At 39.2% G+C, this 23,262-nt stretch overlaps 1 protein-coding gene across 2 annotated transcripts in view; it reads left to right on the top strand.

The window, feature by feature from the left end:
- NCKAP5 (NCK associated protein 5) overlaps positions 1–23,262 on the top strand; it is a 558,169-nt gene that overhangs the window by 14,931 nt on the left and 519,976 nt on the right. Inside the window, exon 1 of one of the 2 annotated variants that reach the window (XM_053405156.1) lies at positions 1,013–1,178. The exons of the other annotated variant lie outside the window; for it this stretch is intronic. The gene's annotated coding sequence lies outside the window, so the exon portion shown is untranslated. Of the gene's footprint in view, positions 1–1,012; positions 1,179–23,262 lie in introns of those variants that run through there. 2 annotated transcript variants of the gene reach the window in all.

Below are 23,262 nucleotides of genomic sequence, written 5' to 3'. Positions count from 1 at the left end.
TCCAAATGAATTCAGTCTGACTCACTCCCAAGTAAATATGCCTAGAATTATGAATCTAGACAGCAAAGATAAAAAGAAAACAATAAAAATACAAATACTGAAGGGTAAAATTGATATAGAAACCAAATATTGTACTAATAAAATATAGAAACCAAATATTATACAAAAAAACCCCCAAAACTAATGTACAGGGATCAGCAAAGAATATGTGGTGTAAAAATATTTTTCAGATACAATCAGTATAACTAGTTTACAATATCACAAACAATAGCACTTACAGAGGAGATATCGAAATAAGAAATATAAAAATTATTTTCTGCATACAAGGAATGCAGATTTGGTTCTGTTCTGGAATGTTTGAAAAAGAGAAAGTAGCACTTCCAAGTTTTACAGTCTTCTTAATTGCTTTGCTGCCAGATTCTGTTTTTTTATTAATTCCTTTCAAATTAATTAAGAATTGTTTGCCAAAAATTATTGATTACATAATTTTGTCTAGATGCATGCTGTTAAGAGGGAGCCAACGATATTCTAGCAATTCCTTTTGATGAAGTAATCAGGAAGCTTGTGGGGCCTGTTTCAGCTGCTGAGGGGCGTGCTTCAAATGCAAATTACTGCCAAATGAGATTCTTTCCAAATTCCAGCCAATTAAAATATATTTAAAGGGCAGCTGCTTAAAGGCAAAAACAATCCTTCCTCACACCCCCAAAACTGTTGCAAGAAACTTTCCAGAGCAAAAGTCCTCAAGTTTGTCAAACAAGATCTTTAAAGTAATGCGTAGCTGCTATTTATTTTGTCCAAACTGGTGGAATCTGTGAACGGCGCCTATCTGCAGTCAGAAGCTGAGATGACATGTTCAGCACCACCTTAAAAGAGACAAAGCAGGGAGTGTTTGTTCGGGTGTCAGTTTTCTCCTCTTGGCTCTTTAAACCATGTGTGTTTGGCTGCTTGCCCTCTGTGGAGCTGCATACAAATATTGACAGAACACAGTGGTATTTGTTGAGCTGGATCTTGGGAAGTGAATGATTAAAACTCTGAAGGAAGATCTGAAAACTTGAGAGCTTCCCTCCTCCCTCTCCTCAAGAATCTTTAACAGTGTTTAACAGAGTGAAAGTGAAAATGCTGAGTTTGGTCAAATGAAAGCCCTGACCTTCTTTTCCTCTGCCTTTGCCTTGCTGTAGGTAAGGACAAACTTCTTGAAATGTTTTCGTTCCTGCATGTTTTTTTAATCCCATTATGAATTAGTGGTTGTTTAATGTGTGGTAGTACTGAAAGGGGCTGGGAATGCTTTTGATTTAATCCTGTGATTTGGGCAAAAGTTATGAGACAATCTTTGTAAATAGACAGACTGTGTTAGCCAGTAACTATGCACCATCAAATGTTAATACTACTTTTCTCACAGTTCCATTACAGTAAGTGATAGGCGCATGAATCTCCTCAGACATTTTAAAGACATACTTAGATCCAAATATCTGGGACACATGAAATTCACCTCAGAATTCAACCTAGTGGTGTTCAACTGAGAGTTCAAAGTTTGCTGCCTGGGTTGTACCTGCAAAACATTATTGTCTCCATCACATAGTTAATCACTGTCATACTGCTTTCTAGTGCCAATGAAAGGGTACTGAAAAACCTGTTTGACTTAAGGTTTTATTTTAACTTGAGAGACTCTTGAAACATTGGAATATTTCCCCCCCACTGTGTATGCTACTTTGAAGAAATCACCAGATGACTGAAAAATTGTATACCAAACATAGTCCTGAAATGGGCTTTGTGTAAGAACACAGATTGTTTATTTATTTATATCTAGAGAGAATGAAATAGACCTATGATGCAGTCAAAATTTTGATACCCATGAGGATTACCGGCTGCTTGTTGCTTCCAATTGCTGCATACTAGCACTCAAAACTGCAGAAGCCTGATGATTGCTTTCCATCTCAGTTGCTTATCACCAGTCTTTGGGGCGTCATCTTTTTTCAATGTAAGCAAAGCATCTTTCATGCCATGGGATCATGTTGCAATAGGAGGGTTTTGGTTAAATATGCCCTGTTAATCTTTAATGTATAAGTAGCACTGAGCATTTGCCAAATGGAAACATTTAAGCAACACCTCATGTATCCATTGCCAAAATAAATGCTGGCAGGCTACAAAATAATATTTTTTAAAGAATTTTGCAACAAACTTCAACATGTGGGTTCAAATATTCCACGATCCTTTGATGCATCTTGGAAAACGTGCAAATGCAAGTTTGCCTATTAAAATCCTACAGTTGGGGGCTGGAAGTTTGCAAGCGTTCCTCTGATTGAATAGCATTTATTCATGAAGCAGGTCTAGTTGAGCTCAATGAAACAGCTTGTTTGAATCAGCACTACGCGTCATTAGAGTTAAGTAGAATTAGGCTCATAAGGAATGTTTATGGGCATATGATGTATATGTCTGATTAATATTGAAAGCTACCTTCACAGAGCAACATGTTAATAAACATAATCACATTTTGTGGAATGTCTTTTAAGAAAAGCAGAGATACACAGGGTGAGATGGGATTAGAAGCTGAAGTTTTTGGATTGCCTCTCTTTACTTAAAACATTGGCCTTATCCGCAGTATTACCCTGCCATGGTATTTTATTTGTATCACAACTGCCAAGAAGCTCAGGGGGCTTTACATAGTTTCTCCCATTTTATCTACACAGTGATCTTGTGATTTAGTTATGGTGGTATTGACTGGCGTTAGTGAAACTCAGAAGTTGAAAAGGGTCTCTGTGGTCCAAGCAGATTGGTGTGGATTGCCTTTTTTCCAGCTGTGGCTGGTTTGCCCACAATGAATGTTTATGGCCAGGGGTAATCTAGCCACACTGGGCTATTATCTGAAAACCTCCTGTGTGGACTACTGTATGTGGGGCTGCCCTTGAAGAGGACTCATAAGCTTCAATTAGCACAGAAGGCAGCTGCCAGAATTTTAACCAGTAAGATTGGCTCACTAAATGAATTACTGTACATTGGCTGCCTAGTTGCTTCTGAGCTAATGTAAAGGCACAGATGCTAACCTTGAAAGTGCTAAAACTCTTGGTACTCAAATAGCTGAATATACTCCTCTTTGGGCAAAAACAAGCCTGGCTATGCTTTAAGATTTGCAGAGAAGGTCTTCTTTGTGCCCCACTGGTAAGGAAAGTTCATTTTGTGGTGATGTGGATGAAGCCTTCTCCTCAATTGTGCCTATTTATGTCATGCCCTCCTACTAGAAACACAACAGGTACTTCTTCATATGTAGTAGGAACATTAGAATATATAAGTAGAACTATGTTGCATAATGCCCAAGAGTAACATTCCTTCTGAGCACCACAAAGATTCAAGGGTAGTGCTGATCTCTCCTTGACAATTCTTTACAAACTCAAAGGCCACTTTATGATGTGTGGACCAACTGAGGGGTCATCACCTCATTAAATGAAAACCTGTTACCTTACCAACATGGCCACGCAATAAGGCCACATCAAAGCACAAATAAAAAGAGCTACTGTTCCAGAGGGATTTGTGAGGTATGCTAGAGAAAACCATAAGGAAGCTGAATGCCTCAAACACACTCATTTGTTCCAATACATTTGCTGGCTATACTCTTTATTGGGAGACTGCTGAAAGATGTACACAAAACTAAATGCTTTTCTCCTGGGTTAGCAGTCCAAATCTGTCATTGATGGTTAGGGAAGAAATTTAGTAGACAGATGCAGTAAATATTTTTTTCTGAAAGCAGAAGCAGTTTGTTGCAGGGGTTAAAGAACCCAACCAAAGGGTATGGTATTTGTTGGACATCGGGTGAGTTAATATGTAGCAACATTTGCATTTCCTATTGCATTCTAGACTGATCACATGCACACACATTCACACAGATACACATAGCAATTGTGAGACATTAGGACAATGGTGGCCAATTTGCTTCTCCTTCTTTCTCTTTGTTTGATATGTGTGCCACAAATCAATCCAAACTGTGGCGTAGTGCCATCCTGTTGTGCTCTGCAGTGCATTAGCAAGGTTTTCTGGTATATTTAGATATGGGTTGAATAAAATGGCATGTTTTTCTTGTCTGCTGGGCTTGGAACAGCTAGCACAGGAGAGTCAGCCGGCCGAACTATGCTATAACCAGGTCTGTAGGTCGTTGAGGGAGGGGGACACACAACTTTCGGTACCTGTAAAACCCATGCCTCCAGACAGGGCTCCTGTGCATTAGGAACAGCGATTATAAAATCAAAAGCAATGCTGATTGTTGAATGCATTCTGCTTCTCCTAGATTTGGTAGTGCAAAGCACAAGAAGTGTTTGGTCAACAAACATACACATGCAAATTAAATAGTATCTGTAATTCTTCCTGAGGAAATAATGTGATCTGTCTTGGTATATAACTTGAACTTTGTAGTGTAACAGACAAGGGAACCTGTGACCTTCTATATAAGGTTGAACTACAATGTCCCTCAGGCCTGACCACTGGCTATGCTGGAATCCAGCAATGTCTAGAGAGCCACAGGTCCCCCATCCCTGTAGTACAGGGCAGACCTAAACATGCCTGATAATTTTCTAACATTTAAGTCTTGCACTTTTACAGTGCCAGCTATAGATCCTTCCTACCTAAAAGATACACCTATCTGGCAAACAATTTAGGTTAGAACTGCAGCACAGCCTTAACTGGATGGTTGTTCCTGGACAAGGCTGAATGGGAGAAATAATCATAGTAAGCATATGTGAAGCATCCTGATTAACATCACAGAGTCCTTGGCACCAACCCTGGTCTCAAAATCCAGACTTTAACGGGAATTTTGCCCAAGCTGGGACTACAGGATCCACTTCTTGTAACAGCAAACAGATGTTCACTTACATTTTTTGGAGCTGATTTTGTGCCCCCCCCTTCCGCTCTATTTCCCTGCTCTCTGTACACTGTAGTGTTCCATTGGGCTTCTCAATATAGTCACTAGCATTTCATGCCTTTGGCATAGAAGAAAACAGCTAAGTTTTGGGAAGTTGCCTTGTTAAGACTTCGTAAAAAATTATTTTACAAACACTTTCACATTGACAGCAGGAATGGGGCATACCCTGCAATCATAGTAGGTTATGAAAGAGCATTATGGAATCACCATTGGAAAGACACTGTAAAGGTGCAAAAGTGTTAGGATAGGAAAGTTCTATTTGTCTTGGTGAACTGGACCAACACTCCATTTTTCGTGCTGTTGCAATGCAGTGTGACCAATCTGAAACAACTGGCTCACATGTGCATTAGAATGTATGTACAAATGTTTAACTCGGTTGTGGGGATTACAGCTTCAAACCCCTTTCTTAACCTTCCACTTTATTAGATAACCTTGAGCAAACTACTCTTTCTTGGTCTCTCAACCAAGGCAGGACAAATGACACCTAGAATTTTGTAGCTCTCAAGATGGATGGGGCTTAACTATCTTATTGTTCTTCCTAAACTACAGCTTTCTTACCTGAAGTGTAATTTACTGATAGTCTCTTAGAAACCACAAAGCTGTTTCTCCTAAAATGGGGAATCATCCCACCTCTCAAGTATAAAATCCAGCACTGTAGTCTGATTGACTGGAATTTAACTCTTCTTGCACAGCAGTAATTAACACTGATAAATGAGAGGGCACGTCCGTGAAAGACCTTGGCAAGCAAAGCACATTGCTGTGGTTTGCTAAATGCTACTCATGCTGCCTTAATGGAATTATTGCTTTCTAAAACATGAGTGCTTTTCCTTGTCAGAGGACCACAATCATCTTCCAGAGCAAAGGAGTTCCTCCTCCCCTTTTTCTGTGTGGTGTGAACCACTAAATATAAACAGAGTATCATGTTTAGAACTACTACTACTACTGTGGTAAGCCACATGAATTTTGTGTTTTGTCATTCTATCACATTGGATATTCAAGCCATATGCAGTGGTACCTCGGGTTACAGACGCTTCAGGTTACAGACTCTGCTAACCCAGAAATAGTACCTCGGGTTAAGAACTTTGCTTCAGGATGAGAACAGAAATCGTGCAGCGGCGGGGTGGTAGCGGCAGTGGGAGGCCTCATTAGTTAAAATGTTACCTCAGGTTAAGAACAGTTTCAGGTTAAGAACAGATCTGCAGAACGAATGAAGTTCTTAACCCGAGGTACCACTGTACTTCATTATTTGAGGTTTGCTTGAGGGTTACAGATTGGCTTGTTGCATTGGGGGAGTCTCCCACAGCAGCTGGGATAGTTCATGTAGAGAGGAGGGAAGGATGAGAGGGAAGGGGCAAGACTGTTCCAGTCACAATGAATCTAAGGTCCATTCCTCATCTGACTTTTATTGGATGAATACAATTCAAAACAGCACCTAAGCCCCACTACTTTATGCCTTGACCAGCCATGAACTTCACATTGGCCTGGACAGAATGCTAGCTCCTAACCTGCTACACAGTGACTAACCATTATTCTTGAAGATGGTTGAGAAACTGCTGCTGGTACAGTTGGGTGCAGGTGTCTGATTGTTGAATGGGGCAGCAAAATGAGACCATATATTACTCATTTTATTCTTATTATTCTTGTTCTTTTTAAAATTAAATTTCTATACTTCCCTTGATCAGAGGATCACAGCAGCTGGCAGTAGCAGCAGCAAAAGAAAGAGAAAGGAAAAAAAGAAATGTAAAAAAACCCAACTGCCCTGCAAACAACAGTGGTGCCTGGTTGCTTTTCAGAAGATGTATGATAACCTGCTATCTATAGTTTGATCTTTTGTGGTTCAGTAAAAGGGCTCTTAACTTTTGTGATTGCAGAGCATGAGAAAGTATGAGCAGCAATTGCTGTTGATCTTAATGCAGATTCCCTTTGAAGAGTTAGATTGCACTGCTGTGGACCTATGTATGTACATATTAACATTTTAAAGTGTCTCATCTCTGCATCCTCAAGCATAACTTGGAATGGTATAATTCCATCTCAGGTAGGTCCTTCTAAAATTCAGTAATGTAAAGGGAGAAGAGAGTTCACTTTTGAACAGAATCCACTTGTTGGTCTCTGATTTAGACTCCATTAATAGTATATAAACAATCAGCCATAAACCTGTAATACTAGTCTGCATGCAAGCTAGCATATATGACTGAGGAGAGGTTGAGATGAGCAACATCTCGTTTCCCAATCCTGCCTTAACTCTTTGGGTCAAATGTACCAAGTTACTGCAGCTTGAGTGGTGATACCCAATAGACAGTGCTGCCATAACCAAACATGGTTGATCCCACACCAGCACTTGTGAACTATTATGAAAACTTATGGGTAGCCTTCCTTGCCTTTCCCAAAGCTGATATAACAGCAGAACACACATAATAGTTTAAGAGGCAGCAAATGACATGTATTGCTTTATTGATTGTTACATGTTTGTTGAGACTAAAAAAACCACTGGAAAACCCAGCACTACACTAGGAAAGTGCATGTAAGTCGGTCTTGTTAAGAATCAATTCTACAAGAAGAGGGACAGATATGGCGGTAAGAAGAAAGGGTGGTGTGAATCTATGGCTCCATCCTTACTACACATTTAGAGCAGTATCATACCACTTTAAACAGCCATGGCTTCCCACAAAGCATCATGGGAAGTGTAAGTTGTTAAGGGTGCTGAGAGTTGTTAGGATCTGTGTAGATCTGTGAGGGGAATAGGGGTCTCCGAACTCTCAACCCCCATAGGAAGCCACAGTTCCCAGGATTCCTTGTGGGAACCCATGACTGCTTCAAATGAATAGTGCAGATGGGACATACCATGTCTAGCTTGTCGAAAAGAATACTGACAAAAATGTTACTAGAAGAAATGTGAGAAAATTCTGCATCTTTTCCAGTCCTTTACAATCCTATGGCAAAAATAATGTGTGACTCTGTCTCTTTAGTGAGGTCAAGCGGCACAGGGTCTTTACCTCAACAGAAGATTCCCTGGATCATTTCCTGTACTATTTAATTCAACATGATGTGATTTTCTCTCTCCAGTGGATTCAGTGTCTCAGTAAGGCAATAAGACACAAACAAACCATACCTTGCGAAAATGCTTTGTGATTATTTGGCAAGGCATCTGCAGTATATGAGGGACTGCTATTAATAATAAAAGTATGTTGCTGAAAATAGAGCTGCAAGCTATAAGGGGAGGGGAAACCCAAAGGAATTACTGGGCCTTATTGCACCATATTTGGCTCTTCCAGCAAAGTAGTCGAATGTGCCAAATATGAGTAATTTTTAAACAAAGAAATCTATGCATGGATTCTGGATTCCAAAGGGGGAAACTAAGAAAATTGAAGTTGGCAATGAATGCACGTTTGTGCAACTAATGGATTCTTTTCTTGTTTCTGGCCTCTCAGTTCCTAAAGCTTCTGAGAGGCAGCAGAGGGTTGTTTTCAGCAGGCTGCCTTAGTGACTGGCTTCTTTTAGCATTAGGCTTATTAACAGGCCTCCACCTCTCAGATATTTCAGGGCATATATGGGTTTTCAGTAGCTGTCTTTCTAAAGGAAATGTGGGGAAACTGTATGATACTTCAAATGTGTCCCTGGGAATTTGGTACCACACAGTAGAGAACCCTTGGCTGCCATCTTAGGGATAGGAAGAAAGAGTAAGTGGCCACTTACTCTTTCTTGCCATGGGATGAGAGAGAACAGATGAGCACTCTGCCTTACAATTCTAATAGCCAATATCTATGACTTTAAAGGAGCTATTTATTTTCATAGTGGATTTTGGTCCACCAAGGTAAATAGATGAAGCTCACTTTTGGAATGCATTTTATCAGGTTTCTGGGGCTACTTTCTTCCTATTCAGCAGTAGAGATAGATTTGCATATGGCTGTGGATGAACCTGAACCTGTTCCCCTCTTCCCTTCAAGCATGACTGGATGGAGTTTAGTTTAACTTAAAAATAATAATAATCACAGTTTAACATTAAGTCTGGACTAGATACTTATCTTGGGTTTAAAACAAACCCTGGTATGTTTCAGAACAAGCAGGCTTCAAAGGCCCAGGGTTACAAAACTGGTTTGTTAAACTAACCATTGCTTGTTTGAAATCAGGGTCCCTAATTTGAATGGAATGCTAAATCATGATTGTGTGAAAGTGAACGAAAATGCTAGCAAAGGGAATTTAGGAGTACATGAGTCTGATACTTATTCGCTCAGGGTTGTTTGGGCTCAACCACAAAGGGCTAAACCACCGTTTAGCATTGCGTGCAAACATGGCCAGAGAATTCAAGCCTGGAGATTGTGAAACTAGTCTCTCTAACACTTGGAGACTATGCAGATTTAAATGGTATCTAAAGAATAATCCTGAAATGAGTTAGGTGGGAAGAAACGGCTAACCAAATCTCACATAAAGGGGCCTGTACTGGAACTAGGCTCTTGCTTGTGAATTTACAGTCAAAAGATTCTTCTTTTTTTGCAATCCATTCTTGTTCTGCATCTTTTAAAGACTGATGAGCATAGCATTGTGTTGTTTTTTAAAACATTTGGAAGCAGTATAATCTTCTATCTCTGCACTGCCCCCTTATTTAGATTAAAATCTTTAAAGAGCATTTGATATGGTGACCTTTGGTTTACAAAATAGAGACTTTAGCAAGGAATGCTGATTGCACATTGGCTGCTGCTCTTTGGACCAGACTAAGGCTATCAAGATAAAAATGTTAGGACACAAAATCCTACAGAAATCTTAGGAGCAGACAGAGCTGGTTCCAAACTCTATTTTTTTTCTTAAAGGAATGGAAGGAAAACAATATATTCCGAAACAGTCACCCTGTGGCAAACATCCCACCACATATAACTTCTAGGCTTGCTGTTTTCATACTTCTTTTTACATCAATTTGCATCATAGCTTACCGTACTTTGAGAATGATCAGTGTTTCTATTTATTAATTCTTGCTTTGTGCTCCTAAACTGTTCAAAGAAACTGAAATCATGCATGCGCTAAGCACCTTGAAAGAGATTATTAACGTGCTTAAATTCAGATTAATATATTTTTTTTAAGTCAAATGGGATGGGAAAAGAAGGCAAAGAAGCATATTTCGTTATTCTAGCAAGGCAGACTGAATTAACACAAATAAACAACTTTGGTAAGATAAATGGACTAGTTCCTTTGGAGCTTTCCTCACATATTGACCGTTGAGATTATGGCTCCTGCCCCATGATTAGAAACATGTTGTGCATTTTCTTTTTAATCTCTGAAGAGCCAAGATCACAACCCAAGCTCTGCTTGTGACATTGCATTACTTGTGCAAGTAGTCTACTTGCATAAGTGGTGTAATTTACAGATAATTCCATATCTAAACTAAACTTTGCCAACCTGGTGCCCTTCAGATGTTTTGGACTACAGCCCTAACAAGCCGCCTCCAACCATCATAGTCATCTGGAGAGCTTCATGTTGGCAAAGGTTAATCTAAATTTGCTATTAGGCTGTTCTCTCTCTTTCACCAGTAAACAGGGTGGTGTGGCTGATTCTCTCTCATGTGACAAAATCACATTGGAGATGTGCTGCCTGATGGGACTCCAATGAGCCAAGCAGCTGTGGGCAAAAAGGTACACTTCAGGTACCAACTGCAAACAATTAAATCCCCTCCCCACAACCACCATAGGGCAAAATGCCACCACCGTTTTAGATCTCATCCAATGTACTCTGCTTTTGGTTGTGTCATGGTTGTGTGTCCAATCTGTCTGCCTGGTAACAAGTAGGTGCACAACTGACAAAAGACTTCCCCATAGTAGTCACCACCCATCTGAAGCATAGCTGTCAATGTTTCCCATTTTTTAAGGGAAATTCCCTTATTTCGAATAGGATTCCTCGCAAGAAAAGGGAAAAGTTGACAGCTATGATCTGAAGGACCTTAGTAGAATATTAACATCAGGCAGGTACATATGGAAGTAGGCACTCTGAGGTAAAAGCACCAGAAAATAGCCAAGCTGTTCAACCAGATTGCTATGGGAAGCCTATAGTATCTTAAGGCTAGGTAGAGATTTTACAGTTAAAACAAGCATCTTGAACTGGATTTAGAAATGAACTGGTAGCCACTTGGAAAACTGGTGAAATATGTTCCCAGCAGACTGCCTTGGTTAGAATCCTAGTAACCTCTTTTTGAATCAGCTGCAGTTTCCAAATTGTTTTCAAGGTTGGCACTATGCACAACACATTATAGTAGTCTAAATGGAAGGGTCCAGAGCATGGATCACCTTAGTGTAGCTGTTCATAATTACAGTAATTATTTCTAAATTATTATTATTATAGTAATTATTTCTATATTTGCATATATACATATAAATTAGAATATGGAAATTTTATTCAAATCAGTATCCTACTCTCACCTCTTTTTTGATGATGCATTTTCTCTTTTTTGGTGATATGTAAGTGGCCATGCTTGGATTTCTGTCACATTCTAATTTCATTCATCATCTCAGAAGTGCTTGGTGTCCTTCAGTTCAGGTGCAGATGGGGGAAGGAGGTCACAAATTTCAACAGGGAAAGTTTTCCCTTTCCCAAAAGAAACAGCAATTCCATAGTGTTCCAGAAATATTTGTTAGAGTAATACAAAATGTGAGAGTTGAAAGCATTCCATTACAGTAATAATGATATTAAAGAATTGGCTACTAGTCTCATGATTCATGAAACAATAATCAAAAGAAAAGTTTGTTTCAGTAACAAAAACTTGCTAGAAAGAAAGAAACTGGAATTCTATGAACAAAATAAATTCTGTTCTTCTCAGATAACGTGAAAACTGATGTCACTTCTAATTCTCTTGAGGGAAAAATGGCTACAGTTAGAAGTACATCAATGCAGCCATTTATTACCCAGACCAGTCTATAAAAAGACATTGTGTACAAGTTTTCACTTTCCATGCCAGAAATGCATTCCTGGAACATAACTGCAGTCTTTTTTTATTTAGTAATTTAGATAATAGTTTCTCCATGAACTTTCATAACATTTATTTACTACCTTAAAGGATTCAGTCGAGTGCTTGTGGAATCCTTTAGCATCTAGCATTTTCATTATATTATATAGGTTCATGAACCTTATGTGGAAAATAATCTTAGTAGGCAGATTTACATGAATTTACAATCTTTACGGAGAAGCACAGAGGAGAGAAGTATGTAGGATTATATCAAGGGGAAATGTGCTGGCTGGAACAATTGTGGGAACATGAGGAAGGGGAGGCAAAGGATGCAAACAATTATGAAATTCAGTGGTGTTCATCCACCAGCAGAATGGACTTTCCTCTGGTGGTTTGGGGTTATGATTATGCTTCCAGAGCAGATTTTGGGTAGAGGGTTCCAGGGGGAGGAAAGGAAAGGAAAAGAGCAGAAGTTCACTTGCATGATACTAGATGTTGCCTGTTGAGTTATTGGGTCAAGTAGGACTCTGGCATTTTTCCTGCATATTATTATCAATTTTAAAATCGGGAAAGGTTGGGAAATGAAGCTTCTCACATGCCAAATGAATTAAGTTCTTTATTTTGCATTTCATTTAACAACCTCTAGGTACCTGTGAGAAACAATTAAAATGTCGTCTGACATCTTCCCTAACTACTCCTGTATATAATAGCTTATATATCTTATATATCCACAAATCCTTTTCTATCTGAATTAAAGATGTTCAGACTATTAGGGCTCCTTACCCAATTTTATTTTTAAAAATCCCATTGTTAGTTCTGGAAAGCAATTAAAAACAAACAAAAAACCTTTGACCTCCCAGAGCCCTTTTACTTTCTTAATTAAAAAAACCCCTCCCCAGTTACTTTAATTTTCAATTTTATCTCTATGTCACTAGTTTCTTACTTTGCTTTGTTTTGTGTTCAACACAGATAATTAATCCATAGATAAGTATCCATGATTTCTTTAATGATATAGCTAAATTATATAGTTTTCAGGCACAGTACCACACCCACACCTGGAAGTTGCCTGTATTTACATGTTTGTATCTTCAACATTTTATTTTAAATATCAGATACTGTACTTCATTAATTTATTTAATCTTCTGTAAAGTAGATTAAAATTAATGTTTAAGAAGCTGGTTTCTCATAGAGGCCTTGTGTATTTTCAAAATCAACATGATATGATTAGTATTTATTTAGGCTGCTTTTCTGAGCAAATGCCCATCTAAAGCGGCTTGCAGGCAAAACAGATAAAAAACAGTACAGAATTTAGAACCATACACAAATTTACTTTTAACACACAACTACTTAACAGTTGTACAGTGGTACCTCAGTTTAAGAACAATCCGGTTTAAGAACGATTTGGTTTATAAACTCGGCAAAACCGGAAATAGTGTCTTGGTTTGAGAACTTTACCTCAGTCTAAGAATGGAATCCGAATAGTGGAAGGGCACCGACGGTGGTAGGCCGCATTAGGGAAAGCGCGCCTTGGTTTAAGAATGGATTTGGTTTAAGAACAGACTTCCGGAACAGATTAAGTTCGTAAACCGAGGTACCACTGTATCAAGTATCAGGTATCAAACTTTCTTTCGGTCACAGACCAGCATAAGATAAAACATGGATAAACTGAACACATAAGACTTAAATCAGGCAAGGAATAAAAAACTAGTAATTAGTAAGGGACAAACAGTTAAAAGCTACTATAAGGGAGGGTGCGTGAAGGAGCGCAGACCTTGCATTTGGGGCCTAGTTTGTGGCGCAAACCATCCTTTGGTAGCACAGAATCTAGCAACTGAGTATGTAACATATGGGTTTTCATCTTGAAGTAGCAGGAAGGTATAAAGTTGTTCTGTGTAACCTGGGAATTTATGTAATATGGGCAAGTTGAACCTAGCTGGTATATCTGTATAGTATTGGCAGTGAAAAAAGACACGTTCTGTTATTTCCAGTTGCCCAGAGCCACATGGGCCTTTCCTCTCCTCATACGGTATCTTCCTAAAGTTGCCTTCTTGGATGGCTGAAGGGAAGGCCTGGCAACGGACCAGAGTGAAAGCCCTTTGCTGTTTTGGAATTTCAAGGTTCATCATATATGGCATCTGGGAGGTGAAGTGTCTTCTGGTTTCACTGATTAAAAATTTCAGGGACCTGGCTAGATCTTCTTGGCGTTTTGTATCTTCCACACACTGTTTGATGGTTTTTGGGGCTTGTTAAAACCCAAGTCTGCGGGGTGAAGCCTAGAGTTGTTATTATGTTTATCACTGCACATTTCCATGTCGTTTGGAAACCATACTTAATAATTAAGGGAGGAAGGCCACGCAGGAGGAGAGAGAGTCTCAGCCAGTAATTTAGTGTGGCGATCCTTACAAACCCAGTTTCAAGACTTATGGTAGCATTGGAGATGTGTTTAAGCACTTGTAGGGCTGATCTTAAGAACTTAGATTATACCAGTTCTAATGGTGTGCAGTTGGCAAGGGGGCCTAATTGGGCACTATATACAAGTTGTGCAATGAATTTGGCCTCAAAAAGTTTGAGGGCTGCAAGTATATATTGTCCGCCTTTAGTCCTGAAATACCTGAGTATTGCATTTATGAATCTCTGGGCATTCCCTGCAACATAATCCCCATGGGCTTTTCTACTTCCTGAAGAGTGAAGGGTTATACCCAAATATTTGAAGCGGGTGACCTGCTCAATCTTATGGCCATTGATGTACCATGAGCAAGGTTTGGGCCTTTTGGCAGTGATTTTGGTTTTCTGATAATTTAGTTTGCTCTCCTTGCAGTATACTTCTAGTATTTTCATGGCTCTTTAAAGACCTATAGGAGTTCTTGAGAGGATTGCTGCGTCATCTGCATAAAGCAGCACAGGGAGAGATATGCTTTCCTGCTAGTTTTGGAGGCTGTAAGTTCATATTGTAGAAGAGAGGTACCATATCATTTATATAGAAATTGAATAAAAATGGGGCCAATATGCACCCTTGATTGATGCCTTTTTTGGTTTGGACTGCGCCCCATTGGCCAGATTGAACCCAACATCGAGGGACCTACCAATCAGGTGTTATGGCTGACCAATCTTACCCACCCACAACACAGGAGGTCAGTCTCCAGGTCTCACTGCAACACTTGCCCTCTTTTAGGGAGGACACATTGCTGTAGGGTAACCATAGTGAAGGACTATTCACCTTACCGACCTAAGGCATGGTACACCAGGAGAGCCAGTGGAGCAGATCTGAAACTGCAGATTGAATGGTAAGAGTGCACATATATTCCAATTAATAGCTTTGGCCCAAACCATTTAATGCTTTAAAGGAAAACCAGCAGTCTAAATTGCGCCTGGAAACACACTGGCAGCCAGTGCAGCATATATATTTGCATATGAACGAGGCCATACATACACTGTCTTCTAACTGTATTTACTCTTACTCCTTACTGCCCAAATACTTTCCTTCCTTCCTTCCTTCCCTTCATTTCCTCTGCTGCTAAAAACGTAGATTACGTTCCATAGGACAGAGATAAATTTATTTATTTAGAATGCAAGGGTTCAATCCAATCCAAATAGCTTTATTGTACTAGCTATTGGCCACGACATGCAAGGTTTTGGAATCATTCCCACAAAGTCTGTCAAATCAGAACAGGGAAACTCTTTGCTGAGATTCACGTCAGAAAATGGGGTTATTTGTATACTGTATTAAAAACGTATGTGCTGCAGAGAAGCTGACTGTGCCATGTTATTACAGTGAAAAAGATGTCCCACAATATATTCAGCATATTTCAGTATCACCATAAATAAGAAACAATATTTGTGGTGACCATCAAGTGATTAAAAGAAAATAAAGAATGGATTTGAGTACTGTAGTTAACATTAGATTCAATCGGATAGTTGCAGGAAGTTCTGATTTTCTCTCCCCAAATTAATGCTTGCTGGCTATGAGTAATATTATCAATAATTCATCACCCGAGTTCATTTCGATATGATCTGTTGATACACACCACCAGAGCACATGGCAGTAATATGAGCATTTAGGTGATTTACAGACCTACAAAATAGCAAATAATCAGAAATTTCTTCAAGTGACAGCCTGCAAGGGCTTTTGAACATTTGAAATGAGGATGTGCAACGAGATCAGTATATTATAAATCACGTTCGTCTTTTTTTAGTACTCTCTGGTGGTCCCAGGGTAGAAGTGCGTGCACTTAGACCATCTACTTCCAACACTGTTTCCAGTGCCTAAGTGACAGGTTGTGTTTTATATAATGGTGCTCTTTCTATATCCTTATTAACTCTTTAGTCCCTCAAGGCATTTTACATTCACTGGTGTACATCATGGAAACAGGCACTATGTGTCTGCAAATATTTATTTATTTATTTATTTCAGTGTCTGTTAATCCTGATTGTTGTGGTCCTGAATATGAATCATTTAATAAAGCAAACCCTGCAATGGCAACCCATTCTATTGCTTTGTAATAGAGATGCATCTTCATTTCTTTATATGCTGCGCTTCCTACATATAGCAGTCTCTCCAACTCTGTCCTGTCTGTCCACTCTAGGCTGCTCCGTAGAGTCCCTAAGTACATGGAGAGGGGTTACGTGCATGTGATTGTTGCTATGAGGTGGGCAAAACCTCTAGATAGGCCCAATTTGTCTGCAGACAAATTCCTCCCTGGCCCTGAATACGGCAACCAGTTAATTCCACAGCAAGGGCCAAAAGATATAGGGTGGGTGGGATGTCCCTTGCCGACTAACACTGCCCACTCACAGCACTGCTGGAATATTGTGCTATGGGGGCGGATCTAAATGAAGACTAGCTCCCCTAAGTCCACCTCCAAAACCACGCCCACTGGAATGGCCACAATTGGCCAATTTAAAGTGCAGATTTTGTCAGGACAACTCTGAAGACCCTGTGACTGGCCAAGGCTGTTAGTGCCACCACTGGTCACTCGGGTTAGGACTTCTGCCCCCCTGGTTCCCCAATGAATTTCTATAGAGTGTTTGTATTGCTACTGCTGTGGTTTTAGGCTTTTTTTTTAGTTTAAGTTTTATTGTACTGAATGTGTGGCTACTCTGTAAATTTCTGTGGGTATTCTGCGCTAGAAAAGTAATATGATAAATACTGTACTAAACATAATAATTTAAATGGAGGTGAGAGCATCCTGTAGAGGTGATTTCACTTGGTGCTAGTTTAGAACCTTTTTTTTTTTTTTAAGTGTCATGCAGAGCAATGCTATACATGGTTACTTGGAGCTATCTCCCACTCAATTCAATGGGGCTTTTTATCTAGTAAGTACGCTTAGCACGGTGCTGGCCATTCCTTGAGAATGGCACTCTGTGTATTATGTAGGCATTTCTTCATATAGTTGTAACAGAAAGGGGGTAACTCAGATAATAATTTTGTTTATGGTTTTGCCTTGGAGGGGGGAAAAAACCAGGGTCCTTGTGTATTTTGCAATGTGTCATGACTAAAATGTTTGTCTGCCTTTTGCTAGAGGTGGAGAGTGTTTTTGTCTGAGACACAGCTGCATGATATGGATTAGCCCTAAACAGGACCCAACTTGTATTTGTGGTCTCTGGTCTTGCTTAAGAACACTTTTGCAAATATTTCACACAGGAGGCCTTATTTTACTAGGGCATGGATTCCTTGGCCAGAACTGATGTAGCCTAATCATTATATCTTCCACACACGAAAGGACTTATGCAGTGTCTTGAAACCTGATGAGGAACTTGTGGTAAAAGCCAAGAATGTTGCATCCACAGGTGGGCATTCTATAAGAAGAATCTCAAATTGCCATCATGAATTTATATATGCAATGGTGAACACATTGTTCAATTTGATCAGAAACTTTTTTATGTTCTTGACATGTGTGGAGAACGTGCCTTGTGCTTTCATAGTATGCTTTTCCTTAAGTAAACTTTTTATCAGCTGGCTAGGCAAGAGATATGCCTTTCTGAGGACATCTAGGGACATGAATGTGGTCTGTAACTGAACTAGTAAGCTATAGAAAAAGCCGGTCGATCACATAGAGTTATAGACTGAATTCTCTAAAGCAGCAACTGTGTGGATTCAAAATTCAAGACTACAAATCAAACAGACTTATTTCTTGACAGTACAAGATAATTGAGAGGCCTTAGATTAGGTATGCCCCAGGATGTGTATAATAACATATGAGCCTTTCTGGATCAGGCCAAAGGCCTATCTAGTCCAACATCCTGTTCTCACAGTGGCTTACCAGATGTCTGTGGGAAACCTGAAAGATAGACAGGAGCATTATTATTATTATTATTATTATTATTATTATTATTATTATTAACCACCCTGTACCCCAAGGTCTCAGGGTGGTTCACAGAATAAAATCAAAATATAAAACCACAAAATGCGTAATAAAAATAAAAACAACAACCACCCAATAACCCCCCACTGCAAAGTGGTGCCACCCACCTCTAGTTCGGAAAGTCGCTCCAGAAGGATACCATGGCCAATGGTATTGAAAGCCACTGAGAGGTTGAGGATAATTAATAGGGACATGTTTCCCTTCTCTCTCTCTCGACAGAGATCATCATACAGCTAGACCAAAGCAGTTTCTATGCCAAAACCAGGCATAACAGCATTCTCCCCACTTGCAGTTCCCAGCATGATTCCTCTGACAGAGGAGGTAAAACACAGCCTTCATGGTTGGTAGCCACTGGTGAGCAATACAAGGTTTGTTATTTCAGTGCCTTTGTCTTGAGTAAATCTCCAAGGGCAGAGGTTGCTTTCCACAGTAACATATACTAAAAATGTATAGGAGCATATAGTAAATCAGAAGTGACAATGTCACTGTGCTCAGAGTTTCTTTACTCCCACAAATGTCAGTCATGGAATGAAAATGATGACTGTCAGGGGCAATGGCATAATGATGGCATCTAACGGTAAGGCAGAGTTAAACAAATCAAGGCTTACTGGGAATGAGCAAGCATGCTGCTCACATCATGTCTGTCTCCTCCATTTGCTGTGCTGGGAAGAAACAAACCAAAGTTTTTGGGAGGAAACAATCCTTAGTGCTTTTGTGTGAACCAGTTCTCGTGAATTCTTTCTCTCCAAACAAGCCATGAGGATAAGCCAAGAACAGACCATGTTTCAGGATGCATGCTGGTGCCAAGTCCCTTTTCTGAAAAGTCTTCCAGTAGGTCTTTGAGGTCCCAGAACAGCACCACTATCAGAAATTATTCTGCTGGTGTATCTCTGGGTCTCATCTGCATTACTTAACCACTGTGTGTGGATTTGATAAGCTATTTTAAGGGTGTTAAGGAGACCTAATCTACCTTGTGATATTAAAATTTCAGCATGTGCGTTTGCGTGAAAACACACACACACACACACTTCATCATAGCCAGAGTTCCCTTCACTTCCTTTTCAATCATCCACTTACTGTGCAAAATCACTTTCCAGCTGCTTATACCCCTTGACAGTTGGGTGTGTGAAAGTACATCTGTCAGAGCATTGTATATTCAAAGGTTGGCTCATCTGATAACAGTTCGTATTACTAGATATGTCAGCTTCTATTGTGTACCCACAGCTATTTATTAGGCCTATGTAAAATGTATTTCCACCACCTCCCCCAAATCCAAGTAAGTGCTGTTGTCTTTTTAAGTTTATCCTTTTTGACAGATAAAAGCTGAACAAGGATGTCTACACCTAAAATAAGGTTGTTATTGCCTCAAGGGAAATATTGGATGCATGAGAACGTTTTTGCTAATTGTAGAATAGAGAGGCCCTTTATTTTGGCAGGGAAAAGTTGCAGGCTGCTTATGGCACATGCATATACTTGCAATGCAATTACATTTAGGGTTTGATCTAGCATCGCTAGTGTATGGTGTCTATATTTCCCCCTTAATATATTTCTTTGGTGTTCTGTGTAATACGTGCTAGATAGAAGGAATTAGCTTAATACAAACAGTTCTTAGTAACCAGATACAGCATTGGAGTCATCCAACATTTGAAATAAATCCAAACATTGCTTTTTGTATAATTACCATGTCAAGAACTTTAGATTATTTAAAATGGCAATCTTTCACCTCACCAATCATAAATCATGATAGAGGACTTTACTGTGTATCTTGCTATCTATTATTTGTCAAATGAGTCTCAAATCGTTCAGTGTATGTGCTCTTTACATTTTTTTATTTATTAATTAAAAATCCCCTTCATAAAGTAAAGGTAAAGGTACCCCTGCCCAATCCCCTTCATACCAGTATTTAAAATGTAGTGATGCAATTATAAATTTTAGATATTGTACCTTTTGGGATTTGAGGGGATTTTTGACATATCAAAATTATTTTATTAGATGAAATGCTTCTCTTTCATTAGAAGAATTAATTAATTAGATGGGGTCTTCTAATAGTCTAGTATTAGATAGCTGTATTTCAGGGCAAGCACCAAGTTTGAAGGTTGCCTCTCAGTGGTGTCTGGTGTCCATTAGGCCTGGTTGGGAGATTGGGAGACTGATGGTAGGAGGAGCCAAAGTGAATGATAGGCCGAGCCAACTAATTCTAGTTTTATCTCTGTCCTTCTCCCTGTTGAGTTCTAAAATGACAACACTTGGACTAAGGAGAAAGCTGACAGACAATACCACTCCATTGACAAATAGAATGTAAGAGTTGTTGTTTATTTATATCCCGTCCTTCTTCCCTAAGGAGCCCACAGGGGCGGATACAGTAATGAAAAACATTTTTTAAAATCTAAAGTTTCAAAACTTTCTAAACATAGTTAAAACAAAAACAAAACAGTAAAAATACTGATCCGTCCTCTGTAGTAGATTTCTGCTTATGGCTAGTATGGCAGCAGCCTAGTGAGTATTAACTACTCAGTGTGTACTTTCAAATTACCTTGATGATGTAAATTGGGTTTTGAGCCCAATTTCAAAATGAAAACGTATGGCTACCTGTATTTTACCACAATTACGCAATGTAAGAATGATCTGTTTTTGAATAATGACATGTTTTTGTGCATGGAAGCACCAACAATCAGCTGTTTGTCGGCACTTGCAAAGTGCTATGCATGGGGCTTTGCAAGTGCCACCAATTAGGTGGCTGGTGGTCCCTGTGACTCTGCCTGTCAGCCCATCCATCTCCTGACCCACAGGTAGGACAGGTAGGCATGGCTTGGCTCAAACAGCCTCACAGCTCAAATGGGGATGCCTAAATAGGCAATGGGAACATTCTAAGACAAAGATGGATGGGGGGCCTGTGGTCCTTTAGATGTTGTTGGACTACAGCTTGCATCACTGCTCGCCCATTGACCATGTTGACAGATGCTGAAAGGAGTCTAACAACATCTGAAAGGTCGCAGGTTCTCCATCTCTGTTCTAAGTGAAAAGGGCTTTAGACTAAATTTAGAAAGCTCCCCCAACCCCCAAATTAGGAAGATCTTGAAAATACATCATTTTAAAAACAGCTTCTCATTGCAAAAAAATAAAAATTAATTCCACCTTGAGAATGCAAAGGTATGTAGGCATCATTCACCCAAAGGGTAAGTCAAGTTTATGCTAATGCACAATTTTTTTATGTTAGGTTACCTAAAATAGAGGCACCTGCTTAATGCATGAGTGACTCACATCCTCCATATTTTGCTTAGTTGGTGCTACATTTTAAAGAGACAGTTATATTCATATTAGGTCATTAAATGAACTAATTACCATCACATTTTCTGGCTGCTGTACTTTTATTTTGAAACCCTTTGAGTGGCAGTCTGGTTTTATCTCTTTAAAGCAGAAATAAGTATTTGGGCATTTATATATCCTCAGGTTCCATAACAGACGTGACAAAGTTTATTTGTTTGTATAGCTAGATACCATTTATATATATAAATCCATATCTCTTGGCAACTAGATTCATGAGATATACCCCCAGGATACAAATAAAAGCCTTAGCTTTCTTGTGTCTAGCTGCAGCTAATTCACTTCTAGTACAAAAATATCCTGGGAATTAATAATTCATATCATAGGTACTCTGAAATTATATCATTGTGAAGCAGAGTCTCTCCACTGGCTGTCCCTACCATTATTGCTGCATGTATCATGGTCCAAGAGATAATGAAAAGACTACATAATGGTTAGAATCTTCATAACATTAGCTTTTGAGCCAGTGCTCAAATTAGTAGCACTTGCCAATATGCTATTTCTCACTCTGTTTTGCCCTAGGTCTCTTTGGCCATGGCATTCGCTCTTTTTTCATTTACGAAAAAGCTATAAACCTTTCTGTGGAGAGATCATAACATTAGGGTGCAGGTTTTGACTCCATATCCAGTCAGATCTTATATAAGAAAATCTTAATTTGGCTATATACAGTAAGAGTTTTTATTTCCAAACAACAACTTTTTCATACTTCCAGCATTAATGAGAAGCAAGTCTCCAAAATAAGAATCATTTAAACAGCTCTCTCTTTTTAAAATCTCTAACTGCACCCATATAGGAAATCACATTTGAAATTTCAGGAAGTTTTCGAATCAATTTGTAAAAGTGGCATGGAAAAGATAGGGCTGCTTCTTAGAGAAAGAAAAGGCCAGTCAAAAGGTCTGTAGTGTACATTCAGGAGCAGACCACAGTGGTTTCTAAGGGAGCTCCTTGGATTGTGGATCCAATAATACAAGAATAATACAAGAAATTGGATGCAACATTTCCAGTGCACCACTGGAAAGCTAGCTAAACCATGGTTTGGATGTTAAGTGGAGCTGCCTTGTAATAGAGAAGGCCACATGCATTTCTTTCAGGAGTGGTTTAGAAGATAAACCATGCTGAAGTCCATAGCCTGATTTGCTTTATTTAGGAGGAAGTAAGAAGGATTTCCTCCCCAAATGAGAATTGTCTGCTTTTATGTTCATATTTGTTGTTTTGGTTTTTTGCCTTCCTAGCTAATAAATGGATTTGACAACTTGCTTAATAGACATCTGGATTGTTTGTTTAGCCTATTTTTTGAATCATTAAAGAAATTTCAGCATGAGGAAACTTGTTGACTCTTGTTTGCTGCAAGGTAATTTATTTCTTCTTCTTGTGCACTGTTTTGTCACTGTGGCTAAAGCTACAGAAGCAGGAGCTTTACAGTATTCATATGTGTAAGATTCAGTTTTGGGCAAGAAGGTTGGTCTAGATTTATAGGGGACCTAATACTGGGCTAGGAACTGTTTTAATATATGATCTTCTATGTGAAATGAGTACATTATCTCCAGATATAATGAGTCTTCCACTGCAGAAGATGAGACACAAGAGGATGAGCAAACCAATAGTCCCAAATTATGTTTTCTGAGAGTTGATGAAATTGACCTGAGGCTTGCAGAGTAAGTACACAGCATTTCAAAATTGAGCTTAGCCAGAGGGATTACACACAGAAATGAGGAAATGGAAGCAGGTCTCCCTGTCTCTTAATG

Source organism: Podarcis raffonei, chromosome 1, assembly GCF_027172205.1.
Source record: "Podarcis raffonei isolate rPodRaf1 chromosome 1, rPodRaf1.pri, whole genome shotgun sequence".
NCBI lineage: Eukaryota > Metazoa > Chordata > Lepidosauria > Squamata > Lacertidae > Podarcis > Podarcis raffonei.
This window is presented reverse-complemented; position numbering and strand designations above follow the sequence as displayed.